Raw genomic sequence first — 15,629 nt, 5'->3', positions numbered from 1 at the left:
AGGGAGGGGAAGACAGTTTTACAAAGGTGATCTCATCAGTCCTTGACGGCCGAGGTGGAGGCGAGTCCCGCTGATTCTGAGTTTATTTTCTCCTGGTGACAGGAGCATGTCCGGCCTGCCCGCACTTCCCCGTGGAGGTGAAGCAGCCTCTCTCTGGTGCTATTCGCTTGTCCCTGGGACTGTCTCCTGCAGGTCTTCCCAGGTGCCTTTGTTGCCATGGTTGTTCCCGAGCACACACAAGATGCTAAAAATAAATGCCAAGTGAAACTTTCCAGCTGCCTGGAGAAGGAGAGTTTTCTGCTCTTTTTGTATTTACATCCAATTGGCTCACAGTTGATATGATCTGAGAAGCTGGATCGAATACAGATGCCATGCCCAGAGTCAGCAGATGGGCTGGGGGTGGAGAGAAACTTTATGGCGTAAAGACTGCCAGGGAAGTCAAGAGCCTAGGCTCCCCGACCTCGCCTAACAGTGTGCCTCTGGGCAAATCGTGTCATTTCTCCGGGTCTCAGTTTCTTTAACTGGAAAAGGCGAAGAGCATCAAAGGAGCATTCTCATTTGAAGAGGGTGCTTATGCTTTCTGATTTTGGGTTTAAAACATTTCCGTGTACCAGACCTACCTCCTACATCGACTGTGTGAGCTTTGACAGTGCATCATCATTACCTTGAATTATTATAAATAGAACTTAAAAAGTATGCTTCATGTGACCTGATGTTAGAATTCATATGACCAAAATTACACGCAAACGCGTAGACTCTGGTCTTTGTTTTTCTGTTGTTGTTATCCTTGTTTTTCTTTTCATTCATTCACTCCTTTCTTCATTCAACAAATCATGACTGAGTTCTCACTGGGCATCAGGCTTTAAAACAGCCAGCATGGAGCTCACTGCTGTTAAGGAAAGTAAGTGCTGGAGACTCCCCTGGTGGCGCAGTGGTTAAGACTCCGTGCTCCCAATGCAGGGGGCTCGGGTTTGATCCCTGGTCAGGGAACTAGATCCCGCACGCATGCTGCACCTAAGAGTTCTCATGCCGCAACTAAGGAGCCCGCCTGCTGCAACTAAGACCTGGTGCAACCAAATAAATAAATAAATATTAGGGAAAAAAGGAAGTGCTGGAGAACCTTAGGTATCAAATAAAAAGAACAAAGAATTAGGAATGAGATGAAATTAACATAATAAGGATAAAATGCAAACATAAAATATTTCAATGTTTTCTGATTATAAAAGATGTCTGTGTCAACTCTTCACTGGAAAATATTCAATATTATTCGATATTCTGCTGGTAGTAGTTCTGACATTATGTCATTTAACTTCTGAGTTATAGCAATTATATTAGCCTGAGCTATAAGAAGAAAGGTAAAAAACACAAAACAAAACAAAGTATAATGAGAAATACGTTCATGAATGAAATAGAAGTATTACAGAGGCCATGTTATGTAACTGATTAGAACCAATAATACTTAATACACACCAAACGGGAAGGATTCAACGATACAACTAAAATCAACCTTGTAATCTTTAGCAGTGCCTTTCAGGGCAGCGGCTACTAGAATTCTCTAGTTACAGAAAAGAAACAGAGGCAGAAAAAGGATAACTATGTTTCTACCATTATCTGGTATTGTTTTCAGAAAGGTTTATGCTGTCTTTTGGTTTGATATGCTCTGTATCCTTATGTGGAGGGATGAACGCCATCTTTTTAAAAAGAGTGCAAGGGATGGTCTTCTGTTATTGGCTGTATGTAAAGTAATTTTAACCTGGTGAGCTGGCAACCTTTGTGTTCCAAAATTAACTCCTCTGGGCTTGGAAGCCCTTCCTAAATTATGAGGACTGAAGACAGCATAAGAATCTTCATGGGAGACAGTGTGACACAGACCTAGGGGAGGTTAGAGCTTGGGGACCTCGTGGATTTGCAAGCAAATTTAGAAATAGAGAATTTCTTAAGAACTTTGAAAAATATTCCAATGGAAGGTCATGCTTTGAAACAGAGAGAAACTGGAGTCTTCTGTTAGCTGCTGATATAAGGCAGAAAAAGTGTAGAGAATGAAGGTTGGCATCTCCTAAACCTCAAACCACATTCCAGTTTGCCTAGTTGAAAACCAGAGTGGAATAAGCTGAATTAATTTGGGGGTCGTATCCACTTTAGGAACTGGCTAGTGAATCTGCTTCAGTCATGGAACAAGTCAGGGCCAAGGCTGGAACTCAGAGGAGCCCAGTGTACAGGGTCCTGCATGCAGTAGACCATCTGGACATGTAGATACCTCCCCTCCAAGGTTCCTCGGAACTCGACTTCTGATGTGGTATTAGGTCAAGTCCTAGAAGAGGTGCCAGATATACCATCTGAGTATGCAGATGTATGTAGTAGTGGGGAAATGTATACCACATGAATGAGTGGTGATACATCTTGTAATGTATAGAAATGGCAAATCACTATATTGTGCACCTGGAATTAACAGTGTTGTAGGTCAATTACATTTCAATTAAAAACTAACATATGAATGGCCCATGTTTGGTTGGTCAGTAGTTTATGTCAGTGCAAGCACTGTAAATTGTAACGCAGGACAAATGCCTGCACACAAAGTGGCAGACGGCGGCATCGCTGACTACAGAGGACAATTTATTAACCAGGTCATGACTACAAGCATCTTGTAAGTTAGAACCTGTCTGTTTAGGAAATAGCTGACAGATGAAGGAGCTTACATTCATTTTCTTTCAACAAATATTCACTGAGTACAAAATTTATATAAGAATGATGATAAAACTCCTATTATAAAGATGAAGAAGTGGTTTATTCCCTTATAAATTACTTAGATAAATGAACATGCCTTCTATGACATCACACATCTTTTGAATTGGATTTTATTGAGGAAAGAACATGGTTGAAACAGAAGAAGCAGCTTGTGAAAACCACTGGCACACTGCCTTGGAGGTTCGAGGACAGCTGGATGGCAGGGAGGGATGGGCGTGGAGGGGCAGACCTTAGCCCATCATGGAGGGGAAGCAGAGACCAGAGAAGGAGGTGCTGTTAGAGGTTTGTGAGCAGAGAGGGGTCAAGACCAGAGCTATACTCAAACTTAATCTGGGAAAGTTGTCTATCAAGCTGCATTGCTCCAGTTCGTTCAAGTTGATAAATCTGGAGGGAAGAGGGGGTAAATATGGTCCCACGTGTTCCCAGGCTGAAGTAGACATAAGTGTTTTTGGACCCTTCAGCTGGTAAATGCACATCTGGACAAGACTCCCCCACTAACATGACAGAAGATGATAGAGAAAAGTCAGACATTCCGTTTTTCATGTGAAAGATCATGGTATCTGTATGTATTAGCCATGATAGAATTCCCTTTCTTAGGCCCTTGGAAGTTGGGAAGGTATTTCAGTAGTAAGATTTACTCTGTCTCTCTGCATCCATGTTTTCGAAGTATTAAAGCTGAACCCAATGTTACACCCTTAGGACCTGGCCCGAGACCCCAGGATGAGTAAATGATGTGTTTATTTACAAAAAGGCAGACAATATGGCTGGAGAAGCCATTCATATAGACTACATTATCTTCCTAGGAAATTACAAAACTATATCAAACCATATAAAAGTCATCCCTAATATCCCAACTGAGTATAGGATGGATTAGAAAGAAGGAGAGAGAACAGGGATGAAAAAGCCAATGGGTTTATTGCACTAGTTCTAGAGAAAATTAGCAGGAGCCTAAGCAAAGTTGGTGACAGAGAGGACGGAGAAGCAGAGTTCTCTCATAAAGCTACAAGAAAGGGAAATTGAGGGGGAGAGGCTAAAAGATGGCTGAAGTTTTGCATTAATAGGGGAGACCGATGAGGAAGGCTTCAGTGGGCAGTGAGGTCAGTTAGATGCGCTGGTTCGGAAGTGGTGAGAGGCCATCTGACTTGAGACTGGGGCAAATAGGGGAACTAGAATTCAGGGAGAGGCTGGGCGGCCGAGAGAAATTCGGGAAAGATCTGCAAAGAGAAATTTGAAGACCTGGAGGAAAATGCAGATTTCATATGGATATGGAGTTTTACCAATTTTTGAAAATATTAAATATTTAACAACAAAACCTAAATTGTATTTTTCCTTGAGTGGTAAAACTGACCTGGCTTCCCATTTATTTTAGTTTTTGTTTCTGGAGGCTCCCTGCAGCTCACTTGAAGCCTCCTCATCTCATGCTGGGACCCCTTGCAAAGTCTTGGGGCAAACACTTTGTTTGGTGCTCCAGAGACCAACTCAACTCCCTTCTCCTTTGTCAGCCTCCCTGTACTGAGCAGGAACTCCTTATTCCTGTGTCTATTCCAGCTGGAGCTGCACCAAAATGATACAAATGAACTTATTTACAAGCAGAAATAGCCTCACAGACATAGAAAACGAACTGTGGTTACCAAGGGGGGAGGCGGGGGGCGGGGGGGATAAATTAGGAGTTTGGGATTAACAGATACACACTACTGTATATAAAATAGGTAAACAACAAGGACCTCCTGTATAGCACAGGGAACTATATTCAATATCTTGTAATATTGGAAGATATACAAGATATTCTATAATGGAAAAGAATCAAACAAAAGAATATATATATATATATAATGGAATCATTTTGCTGTACACCGAAACTACCACAACATTGTAAATCAACTATATATTTCAATAAAAGTTTAAAAAAAATTAGAAAAAAAAAAAAGACCCATAGGCTGAGAGAGCTTGAGGAGAAGCTTAAAGTTGCAAATGGGCTGACTTGGCCTCTTTCCCTTCTGCTTCATCCTACCTTGAACACGGACACTGCACCAGAGCCAGGACTGCAGTCCTGCTACAATGAGGCAGGAGGCATGAGGGAAAGGATGGGGGAATTTCAGAGGCAATCACCCTGTTGGAGCTGAGCCTCTAAAGCCATGCCAGCAGCCTTCTACTCCAGTTTTCCTGCTATGTGAGCAAAGCAAATCCCTGTCTGTGTAAGCCAGCCTAAGTCAGCGTTGCTATTCCTTCTAGCCAAGTCCATTCTTAATTGATGTACTCCACCTCGGCTTTGGGGGGATTCCCCAAAGGGTGTGCTTGGGTTTCCTACCGCTGTGTAAGAAGCCACCTCAAAGCCTAGAGGCTTAAACAGCAACAACACTGTTTATTTTGCTCACAGATCTGTAATTTGGACAAGGCTCAGTGGGGATGGTTTGTTTCTGTTCCAAGTGGCGTCAGGTGGAGAGGCTCAATGGGAGACTGGAGAATGCATTTCAAGATGGTTCACTCATGTAACTATTGGTTGGTCTTGGTTGTTGGTCTTGGTCTTGGCTGCTGTTTGGGCAAACATTGGGTTTGGAACCAGAAGCCTCTGTTCCCCCTCCCTGTGAGCCTCTCTGCAGCTGCCTGGGCTTCCTTACAACATGGTGGCTGGATTCCAAGAGTGAGTGTAGCAAGAGAACAAGGTGCACGTGTGTGGGATTTTTATGATCTAGCCTTAGATGTCATGTAGTATCACTTCCACTGCACTCTATTGGTTGAGGCGGTCACACACACTGGTCCAGGTTCAAGGGGAGTAGACATAAATACCATCTCTTAATAGGGGTGTAGCAAGAGCTTAGAGCATGAGGGACAAGAGCTATTGCTGCAGCCATCTTTGGAAAATGCAATCTGCTGGAAGGTGTCTGACAACATCAGAGGGCCATTGCTTATTGTTACCTTTATAGTCACAGTCTAGAGATTAATCTTTGGCTATTTATATTATAGAAAAGAGAAATAAGTCAATATCAGAGTATTGATTTGTTGCAAAAATCCTGCCAAAGTTTTTGAATAAGAGAAGTCACAATGGCCTCACAGACTCCCCGCCTTTTCTGTGAGGTATTTTTTTTTAATTAAAGTATACTTGATGTCTAATATTACATAAGTTACAGTTGTACAATATAGTGACTCACTATTTTTAAGGTTATACTCCATTTATAGTTATTATAAAATGTTGGCTATACTCCCAGTTTTGTACAATATATCCTTGTAGCTTATTTTATACCTAATAGTTTTTATCTCTTAATCCCCTCCCGCATCATGCCCCTCGCCCCTTCCCTCTCCCTACCAGTAACCACTAGTTTGTCCTCTGCATCTGTGAGTCTGCTTCTTTTTTGTTATATTCACTAGTTTGTTGTATATTTTTAGATTCCACATATGTGATGTCATACTTATATGCGTATGTGTCTTCGTCTGACTTATTTCACTTAGCCTAATGCCCTCCAAGTTCATCCACGTTCATCCATGTTGCTGCAAATGACATAATTTCATTCTTTTTTATAGCTGAGTAGTATTCCATTGTGTATCTATCTATCATCTATCTATACCACATCTTCTTTACTCATTCTTCTGTTTCTGTGAAGGTATTAACCAGGTATCCCAAGACTTGTCTTGGTGATGAAATGCAGTCTATAGAGTCAGAGCTGGATCATATTCAGTTAAAGGTTATAACTGGGCTAGAGCTGTGCAGGAGGCAGGTATGTCTTACCTGCCCCCAGCCAGGTAAGGAAACTCCACTGAGAGGGCGAGAATTGAGGGTGTGTGTGCATGCGTGTGCGTATGTGTGCGTGTGTGTGTGCATGTGTGTGTGCGTGTGCGTGTGTGCGTGCATGTGTGTGTGTTGGGGGTTCTTTGGTGAGTAGGAAGGTTGGAATATAGCACAAGGCCATCTCATAGGAGAGTAGAAGTAATACCCTTTGGTCCCAGAAAGAGCCACAATTACCATTAAATAGTGCTCTTTAAGATAAAAATCCCCTCATGCTGTTTGCCCAGTTACATCAGAAAATATAAAAGGATACTATGCCGGTCAGTAACCAGTCTGATCTGAGACCCACCCCTGCCCTTGCCCTGCTCTACTGTACGTAGAGCTGCATTTCCACGGAACTGCATTTCCAAGACTCTCCTGCCCGGTGGGGGCCTGTAAGAGATGAGAAGGTGAGAGAAAGGAAGAGCTAGGATAGCTCGCCACCCCGCTCTGCCTCTTCTGCCGTCTCCTGCAGGGTCTGTGTCTCCCTGCGTGGTAGGAACCTTCTACCATGGCCCCCGAGGACCCCACCCTCCTCGTATTCTTGCTCCTGTATGATCCCTTCCCCTTGAGTGTGAGCTGGACATTTCTAATGAACAGAGCATGGCAGGAATGACAGGATGTCACATCCAAGATTAGGTGAAAATAAAAGACGGACTTCTGTCTTGTTCACACCTGTTTGCTCTGATGAAGCCAGCTGCCACGTTGTGAGTTGCAAGAAACTGAGGGAAACCTGTGGGCAACAGCCCAGGAAGAGCTGAGTCCTGCCAACAATCACTTACATCAGGTCTTCAGATGCTGGTAGCCCTGGCCAATACCTAGGTGACAGCCTCGAGGGAACCACAGCCTGGGGACCCCACCATGGCCATGCCTGGATTCCTCATCCACGGGAACTGTGAGATAATACATGTAGTTTTAAGCCATAATGTTTGGGGTGATTTGTTACACAGCCACGGGTAACTAATACATGTGTTTCAAGTTCCCACCAGCAGCTTCTTCCTCTGTTATCGGCAGATCGGACAGGGCCTGGGCTCTGGTGGCTTTACCCATTGTCACTCCTGCCCTGGGGACAGAAGTGGTGTCTGCTCTTGCTAATTACTATGTTGTCTCCCTGTCCTCTGTTTAGGTTTTCAGATCCCTTATCTCCTGTATAATGTCCCACCCTGAATAGTTTTTGTTTTTCTAGGTGAATCCTGACTGGAGAGCTTACAGCTCACAAATGTGGTGAAATGCCTCTCTTTTGCGTCCATGAGGCTTTTTCTCTTTCCATAAAAGTCAGAGGCTTGAAGGTGCTGGGCCAGGGTTTGTATCCCAGTAGGAGTGAGTCCCATGGTATCCAGCACCCGAAGCAGGTAGGTAGTGGCAGAGAAGGGAGTACACTTTTATACCTAATTTTGTATTTCTAATTCTGTAATATTTTTCTTAAAGGGAGCCCCCACATTTATTTAAGCTTCATTTCCCATAAACCTGTGTCTGCCCTCCTGATTCAAACACATTGGATAACCAAACCGTTGAAGGCCTAAAAAATCTATTTAATCCAATTAAAACAGCTCTTTAATTAGAAAAAAAAATCTAGAATAAATGCTTTACTGTCTCTTGCCAAAAGCTTTTGCTCTTTTTTATTTTCCTCTTTTCACCATTTGAGTTGGTCTTGAAAAGAAGCACATCACAACATAAAGATCAATAGGATTAACTTTTGTTGTAGGGGATAAACTCATAAAGTTAGGCATTTTCTTTGGATGACCAAACTTATAGCCTTTTGTTCAGAGAAGCAGGTCCATAAGTCTTTTCTTACTTGTCATATAGCAGGTCTGATTCCTAGTTAAAATCTTTTACCTTTAGGAAGAGATTGGTAACTAATGAAAGAAGAATGAGTGAGAGTCAGTTCCGCTCCCTGGGGAAAAGTAGAAGTCATTCTAGAAGAAACTTCCATGTGACACTCACTTTATTAGTGACAGACAAGGCTGGGAGATACTATCTGTTGAGTCCAATACTTTGAAAGAGAAGATTCCTGCTCAGGCACAGGTGAGTGGGAGATTGACACTGATCAATACTGATGAAAAAAAAATAATGAAAAGACACATAACTCCCACATCAAAATTCTTTAAGAAAAAATAATATTTTAAAGTACTTTTAAAAACGACAACAATAAAATAACAACAGTAAAGTTCTTGTTGTCTTGGATTGATTCCTAGAGAGACCAGGAAACCTCTGTAGTTTTCTTTTAGACTTTGAGATTCTGTGAGCTGACTCAACTGCTCAGAAATAATTTCCACTCCACTTAGTGGACCTTTAAAATGAAATAAAAATGATTACATATTCTAGCTGTAACTGCCTTAATTTATAGAAAATAGCAAGTCTAAAGGAGGCCAACCCAACCCTTTTGAATCATTGGTTTTTAGAAACGTCCTGCCTTGAATATGTTTTTAGCAGAACAAATGCAGAAACACAACCGATTGTATTTATAAAGTGACATTGTGTTGAAGAATCAGAAATATTCCTCTTCTGTCCCTGAGCAGAAACCTCTCAGAGTACAGTAGCTTCTGCTAAGCTTGAAGGATTGCATATGCCCCATCCCTTCCTTACAGATTCTTACAAGGTAAGAGCCAGGAGGAATCTTAGACATTATTAATTCCCACTCCATCACTGGCAGCCAAACAAACTGAGGTGTTCAGTGATGGAGTGAAATCCCTAAATCTCATAGTTAGTCTGTGACAGAGCCAGGCTAGACCTCAGACCTCCTGGCTCCAAGTTCAATGGGAGAAGAAATATCATTGCCTGCAAATATGGCACTTATAGGCAAGGTTGGCTCAGTACCTGTATCTTCCCTTAGAGGCAAATTCAGGACTCTACATAGGAGAGTTTCAGTTGTCACGTTTGGGTAGTAGGACCTGTCTTACTTGAATGAAAGAAGTTCTGTCACAATGAGAATAATCATGGGAGTGAAAATGGTCACAGGTGAATCATTGGGTTGCAACAAAGATGAATAATACTGTCATATTCTCTGAACAATTCCCAAGCTGGAAGCCAGATTGCAGTCTCTTTCCTTGATGTGCTTTATTGCCCTTTTAATTAGCCTTATCTATTTTCCTACTTATAAATGGGATAAGATTTAAGAGCAGCTACAAAAAGGAACACGGTGTCATGTTCTATGTCTTGTTTCCTTTAGAAAGAGCCAAAAAGGGTTAGTTAGCCAAGTTTCATGTACTGAAGGATGATGGAAAAGCAGGCTAAAGTTCAGTTAAGCACACAATAGTCGAACCTACACATGGCAATAGAGATAAAATCTATATTCTCTCAAACTAAAATGGAATATCCCTATAAAGTTCAATATCTCTGTTAGTACAAATCCTGACTGAAAATTTCAAGAACAAGAGGTTATGCTAAGGTTGTTATTTTTAATTAAAAAAATACTCATTCAGATTGAAATCACTGAATGGATCATATGGTATTTAAGAATTTAAGGAGTGTTGAAAATTATGGCCATGCCACATGGATGGGTTTATATAGGACTCAGAGACTTAGACTTTTACATTTCCTCATATCTGTCAATTAAGTTTGATTTTTTTTGCTTACCTTCCCAGCCAGAAGGTAAAAATGGATGAAATGATAAAACAAAAAGATGTAATCTTAGCAAAGCAATAATTTCAGATAAAAAGCCCAGCTTAAAATCTTTAGGGAGTAAATGTCAATTCAGATCCAGGAGATTTCATCTTAAAGAGTAAAAGAATTCTTTTCACATTATCTCTAAACTGGAAAATATTTCCCTGGATTTTGTTCAAAAATAACCTTGATATATTATAACCTTGAGTAGAAGCCAGTAACAAAGTTAAAATACAGGGAACTATTGCCTTAACCAGAGTTAAGGAGTGAATAGGTGAAAATCAGAGAAAAGTGACAGCTAAAAAGGAACTGGGAAAGGCATCTTAATCCAAAACAGGCTTCTTCCCCACCTGGTTAAGTATCTGGCATTCTGGGGGGCTGACTTTCACATCATATCTCTTCCTGACTGCTGGAGTGCGTTCAAATCCTAGAAACTATCCTACTTTTTAATAAATTACTAATCTACTTATTTTCTCTTCCACTAGTGACGGAGCTGTAGCTAATTTATCTTTGGTACCACAGTGCCTAGCATGATGCTTGGCATATAACAGCACACAAAGACCGTTTGATGGATGGATGAATGGAAAAAAATGAATGAATAGGCATTTATTCTAGGGTTGTTTTTTTTATATCCTTGTCATGTGCCCTATCCTCTTGTGGGGTTTTACAGCCCCAAACTAGATATGAACCAGGTTCACCTATGAGATGGACCTGTGGTGGGGCACCACTACCCCCAGGAGGGTACTCAGCATACAGTAAGAGTTCAATACCTACTGACTTGATAAGTGACCACGCTAAAGAGAGATTCTCTGACCTCCAAACAGCAAGTAAGAAACCAAGAGCACTGATATTTCTTTACAGGAAAGAGGGAAAACAGACTGTTTGGAATGAATGATCTCAGTGCTTTAACTACATGTTTACGATCGATACAGATGCACTTTCCTCTTTGGTGTCTTCCACTGGTACACAGTGACACACCCCCTCACCGGATCCACTCTTTATAACCATGAATTGGGCGTAAAGTGCCTGCAAATTTGATTTTATTGTTCCACATGAATACCAGTCAATTTTCCAAGTGGGAATACTAAAGATGATAATTGTATGTTGTCTAATCTTGTCTGGATGGGTCCCCTCTAGTGGTTTCCCACTGGTAAACCACTGAAGGCATGAAAGGATCAGAACAAGAGCAAATGAAATGTAATGTGGTCTCTTCTTTGAGCTAATGTGAGCCTCCTGTTTGAAAGGTATCACTAATGTGTGTACAGACATATGGAAAGGAATAGACAGAGGTATAATTTTTTTTCCTCTAGGGCAGGCTTTACTCAGGAAGTATACTGAGTAATAGCCAATGGAATGCATGATAGTAAATGATCAGACTGCACATTTGGGGCACTTGACTAACTACCTTGACTGTTAGATGTTGTGTGATGCCCTCGCTGGTGCTGCAAGCCTTGAGGGGTGCCTTCTGTTCCCTTCCTGGGGAACACAGGCTACCAGAGCTGGTCCTTGGTGGGTAATTACCAGGCAATCAGATACCATCTTGAACAACACATTAACGTAAAAAAATCTTGTCTGAGACTTTGTTGCTTTGTGCTTTATCTCATATAACTTGTCTTTTGGGAGGAAGCAATCATAGTCTATTACTGATGACTTGTGTTATTGCATGGAGAAGAAAAGTGAATAATGAACCTAATAGGAGCCCTAACGCAATTGCTTTTTGTTAGGAGAATAGAGTTGGAGAGAGCACTTTATCATAATTATTCGCCCACATATACCTTCTACACTCACTCTTGACACCCTTCTCCTCTAATTTCCTATGGGAAACAGCTGGGTAGGTAATGGAGAGAAAAGATATAATGAAGAAATGACTATGTTTAAAACATAGAAAGATAGTGAAAAAATTGGCATTCTGGCCCTATGTACTTAAGAGACAAAAGCCCATTTTCAGACATACCTTGTTTTATCACGCTTCGCTTTATTGTGTGGCTCAAATATTGCGTTTTTTACAAATTGAAGGTTTGTGGCAGCTCTGCATCTAGCAATTCTATCAGCACCATTTTTCCAATAGCATTTGCTCACTTTATGGTTCTGTGTCACATTTGGGTTATTATTGCACTACTTCAAACTTTTTCATTATTATTCTACTTGTTATAGTGACCTGTGATCTTTGATGTTGCTACTATGATTCGCTGAAGACTCAGATGATGGTTAGCATTTTTTAGCAACAAAGTATTTTTTTTTTTTTTAAAGGATTTTCTTATTTATTTATTTATTTATTTATTTATTTTTGGCTGTGTTGGGTCTTCGGTTCGTGCGAGGGCTTTCTCCAGTTGCGGCAAGCGGGGGCCACTCTTCATCGCGGTGCGGGGACCGCTCTTCATCGCGGTGCGCGGGCCTTTCTCTATCGCGGCCCCTCCCGTCGCGGGGCACAGGCTCCAGACGCGCAGGCTCAGCAATTGTGGCTCACGGGCCCAGCCGCTCCGTGGCATGTGGGATCTTCCCAGACCAGGGCTCGAACCCGTGTCCCCTGCATTAGCAGGCAGATTCTCAACCACTGCGCCACCAGGGAAGCCCACAAAGTATTTTTTAATGAAGGTATGTACCTTGTTTTTTTAGACATAATGCTACTGCATACTTTATCATAGAGTACCGTAGAGTGTAAACGTGATTTTTATATAAAGTAACTGGGAAACCAAAAAAGTCATGTGACTTGCTTTATTGGGATATTTGCTTTATTGCCGTGGTCTGGAATGGAACCCACAGTGCCTCCGAGGTAGACCTGTACATTTTCCAGGTTTTCCACCCTCAGAGGGGCAAAAACATATGAGTCCTGCCTCCCTCTGTATTATATTCTCAAAATAATACCATACACTCATAGCATTCCTCAAAGCTCCTTGAACAGTGGCCAAGTTACAAGACAGATTTATCTCCATCCCTTATCAAATGCGGTTAGAGAGACAAGACATAGATTGTCCCTATTACAATAATAACAAGGAGTCCGAGATAATATCTATAAAACCCAGTGACACATACACTCAATTTGGACGTGACCGAAGATTCCCTAGTCTGGGTTCAGGTATGGAAGGGACCATATTCAGTGTAATCATTGGTCGTTCATTGGTCTTTCTGCTAATACAGAATACCACCTCTGTACAAAATCATGGGCTGGCTCACATATTTCTGGGCATCTTCAGGGCTGAGTCTCAAGTACACATGACTGATTCTTTCCTGTATCTTCCACCAGGTGTATTGTGACTTCTGGGTCACTGCAGCTGGTAAGAGGTGCAGCTTCCTTTACTGGGTAAAGCCACACGGCCAGACACCGCCACCTCCATGGGCTTCTTCTGTCCTCTCCCTCCTGGCCCCGGTCCCTGACACCCTGCTGCTGCTTCTGCAGGGCATTGCTTCAGATGTGCCAATGCTGTTTGGAGGTCAGGGCTGAATCTAGGCACAAGCTCACTGTGTAGGGTCACACTGTAACAGAAGAAGACAAATGCAACTTGCTTGTGCCCTAGCCCCACGCTGGATTTCAAATGATAATTTTAAGGTGTAACCCTATTCCTCCCTAGAATATGGCTATGGCTATATGGAGGCAGGTTCCAAGATAAATTGATATGAGTGATAGACATTATTTTGCCCTAAGAATCACGCCTCCCCTTCAACTCTGAGGTTCTGTAAGTGGCCAAATACGTCCTTTTCCCTTGGATGAATTGCTTTCCAGTAGGCACGTTCGAACCCCTGCCGAGGCGATAAATCACCCCAGGCCCATTTTCCCCAGATGCACCAGCAGAGGACTGTCTGGGGTCCAGGTTGGGATCTTCGGCAACAGCGACTGGGAATTCAGATGTAGATCAGGCTGTGACAGAGTATTTCATAGAGGAGATGATCAAGGCCCTAGAAACTTCCTGCACTCACAGAGTTTCCATTCTAGTGGGGAAGACAAGGGCCACACACACAAGGATGAAGGGGAGGTTTATGATGGGCCAGCTTGGGATGACACGAGAAGACAGGGGTGACATAACTTAGTGCAGGGTCAAGGAGGGTCCCCCCAGGGCAGTGCTTTTTGAGACCCTAAGGATGGATAGGATTTAGCCAGACAAAGGCGGGAAGAGAGGGGAGCTGGTGGCAGAGAGAAAAGTCTGCTGGGGGCTCTGAGGTCAAGTGTGAGGAGCAAAATGAACTGAAAGGTGCTTGGTAGAGAGCAAGGCGGGAGGTTGCAGGGGGCCAGATCGAGGAGTTAAGGGTTTATTTTATTTTTAAAAATTTTTTTAAAAAATGTATTGGAATATAGTTGATGAATGATGTTATGTTAGTTTCAGCTGTACAGCAAAGTGATTCAGTTTTACATATATATATGTATACTGTCTTTTAAATTTTTTTACTTGAGAGGAGTTAAGGTTTTATCTGGAGGGCAATAGGAAGACTCTGAAGTTTTTTTTTTTTAATTTTTATTTTATACTGGGGCATAGTTGATGAACAATGTTGTGTTAGTTTCAGGTGCACAGCAAAGTGATTCAGTTATACATATACATGTATCTGTTCTTTTTCAACTTCCTTTCCCATGTAGCTTATTACAGAATGTTGAGCAGAGTTCCCTGGGCTCTACAGTAGGTCCTTGTTGGTTATCTATTTGAAATACAGCAGTGTGTAGGAAGCAAGGAGGGGAGTGATTTGACTCTGGTGGGTGAAAGACTGCTGCGGGGCAGATGGATGGGAGATAACGAGACAGGAGACAGGAAGACAGATGGCCTACGAGGTTGTTGCTATTGTCTTGGCAAGATATGATCGTGCGGAAGGACAGGAGAGGCACATACATGTAGGAGAGACCTGAGGGGGGGCGGGTGGAGTTGAAGGCCGGGTCATTGACTAGATGAGTGGACGAGAGAGAAGGAGGAGTTCGGGAGAAGCCCCAGGTTTCTGACATGAGAAATACATGGGTAGAGATGGCATTACTGAAATAGAGATCACAGGAAAAGAAGGGGTTGGGGAGGTCAAAGGATGGTCAAATTTGGGGGTATATTTTGTTTGAGGCATATTGAGTTGGAGCTACCTTTGAGGCATACAGGTAGATGTAGACTCAGCCCTGAGGTTCAAGGTGAGGAGCTTGAGGATGGTAACGGTAACACTGGAAAGATGGGATTTCCTAGGGAAAGAGGAAGAGTAGGCGGTAACCCCATGGGGCATCAAGTGTGAAGGTGGTAGAGGAGAATAGGAGCTTCAGAGGGTGTGAAGAGTGGGCAGAGAGGGAACAGGGGTTCCAGGCAAAGGGAAGTGGGTGAGAAAACATTACCAAGAGGTCCAGGAAGCTTGTGTTGGGGCCAGATTGTGGAAGGTCTGAATGTTAGGAAGGTGAGGGGAATTTGGACAGTATCCAGTAGGCCCCAGGTAGCTCCGGAAGGACTTTGAGCCAGAACCTGTACACGTAAAGTACTGCCTATCTGCTGATTTGGAAGTTGAGGGGCAGAAAACTAAGAGCTCATTTAGGAGAGTTGTCTATACTTGGGGAGAAAAGCACCTGGGG

The sequence above is a fragment of the Balaenoptera acutorostrata genome, chromosome 16, assembly GCF_949987535.1.
Source record: "Balaenoptera acutorostrata chromosome 16, mBalAcu1.1, whole genome shotgun sequence".
Taxonomy (NCBI): Eukaryota; Metazoa; Chordata; class Mammalia; order Artiodactyla; family Balaenopteridae; genus Balaenoptera; species Balaenoptera acutorostrata.
This window is presented reverse-complemented; position numbering follows the sequence as displayed.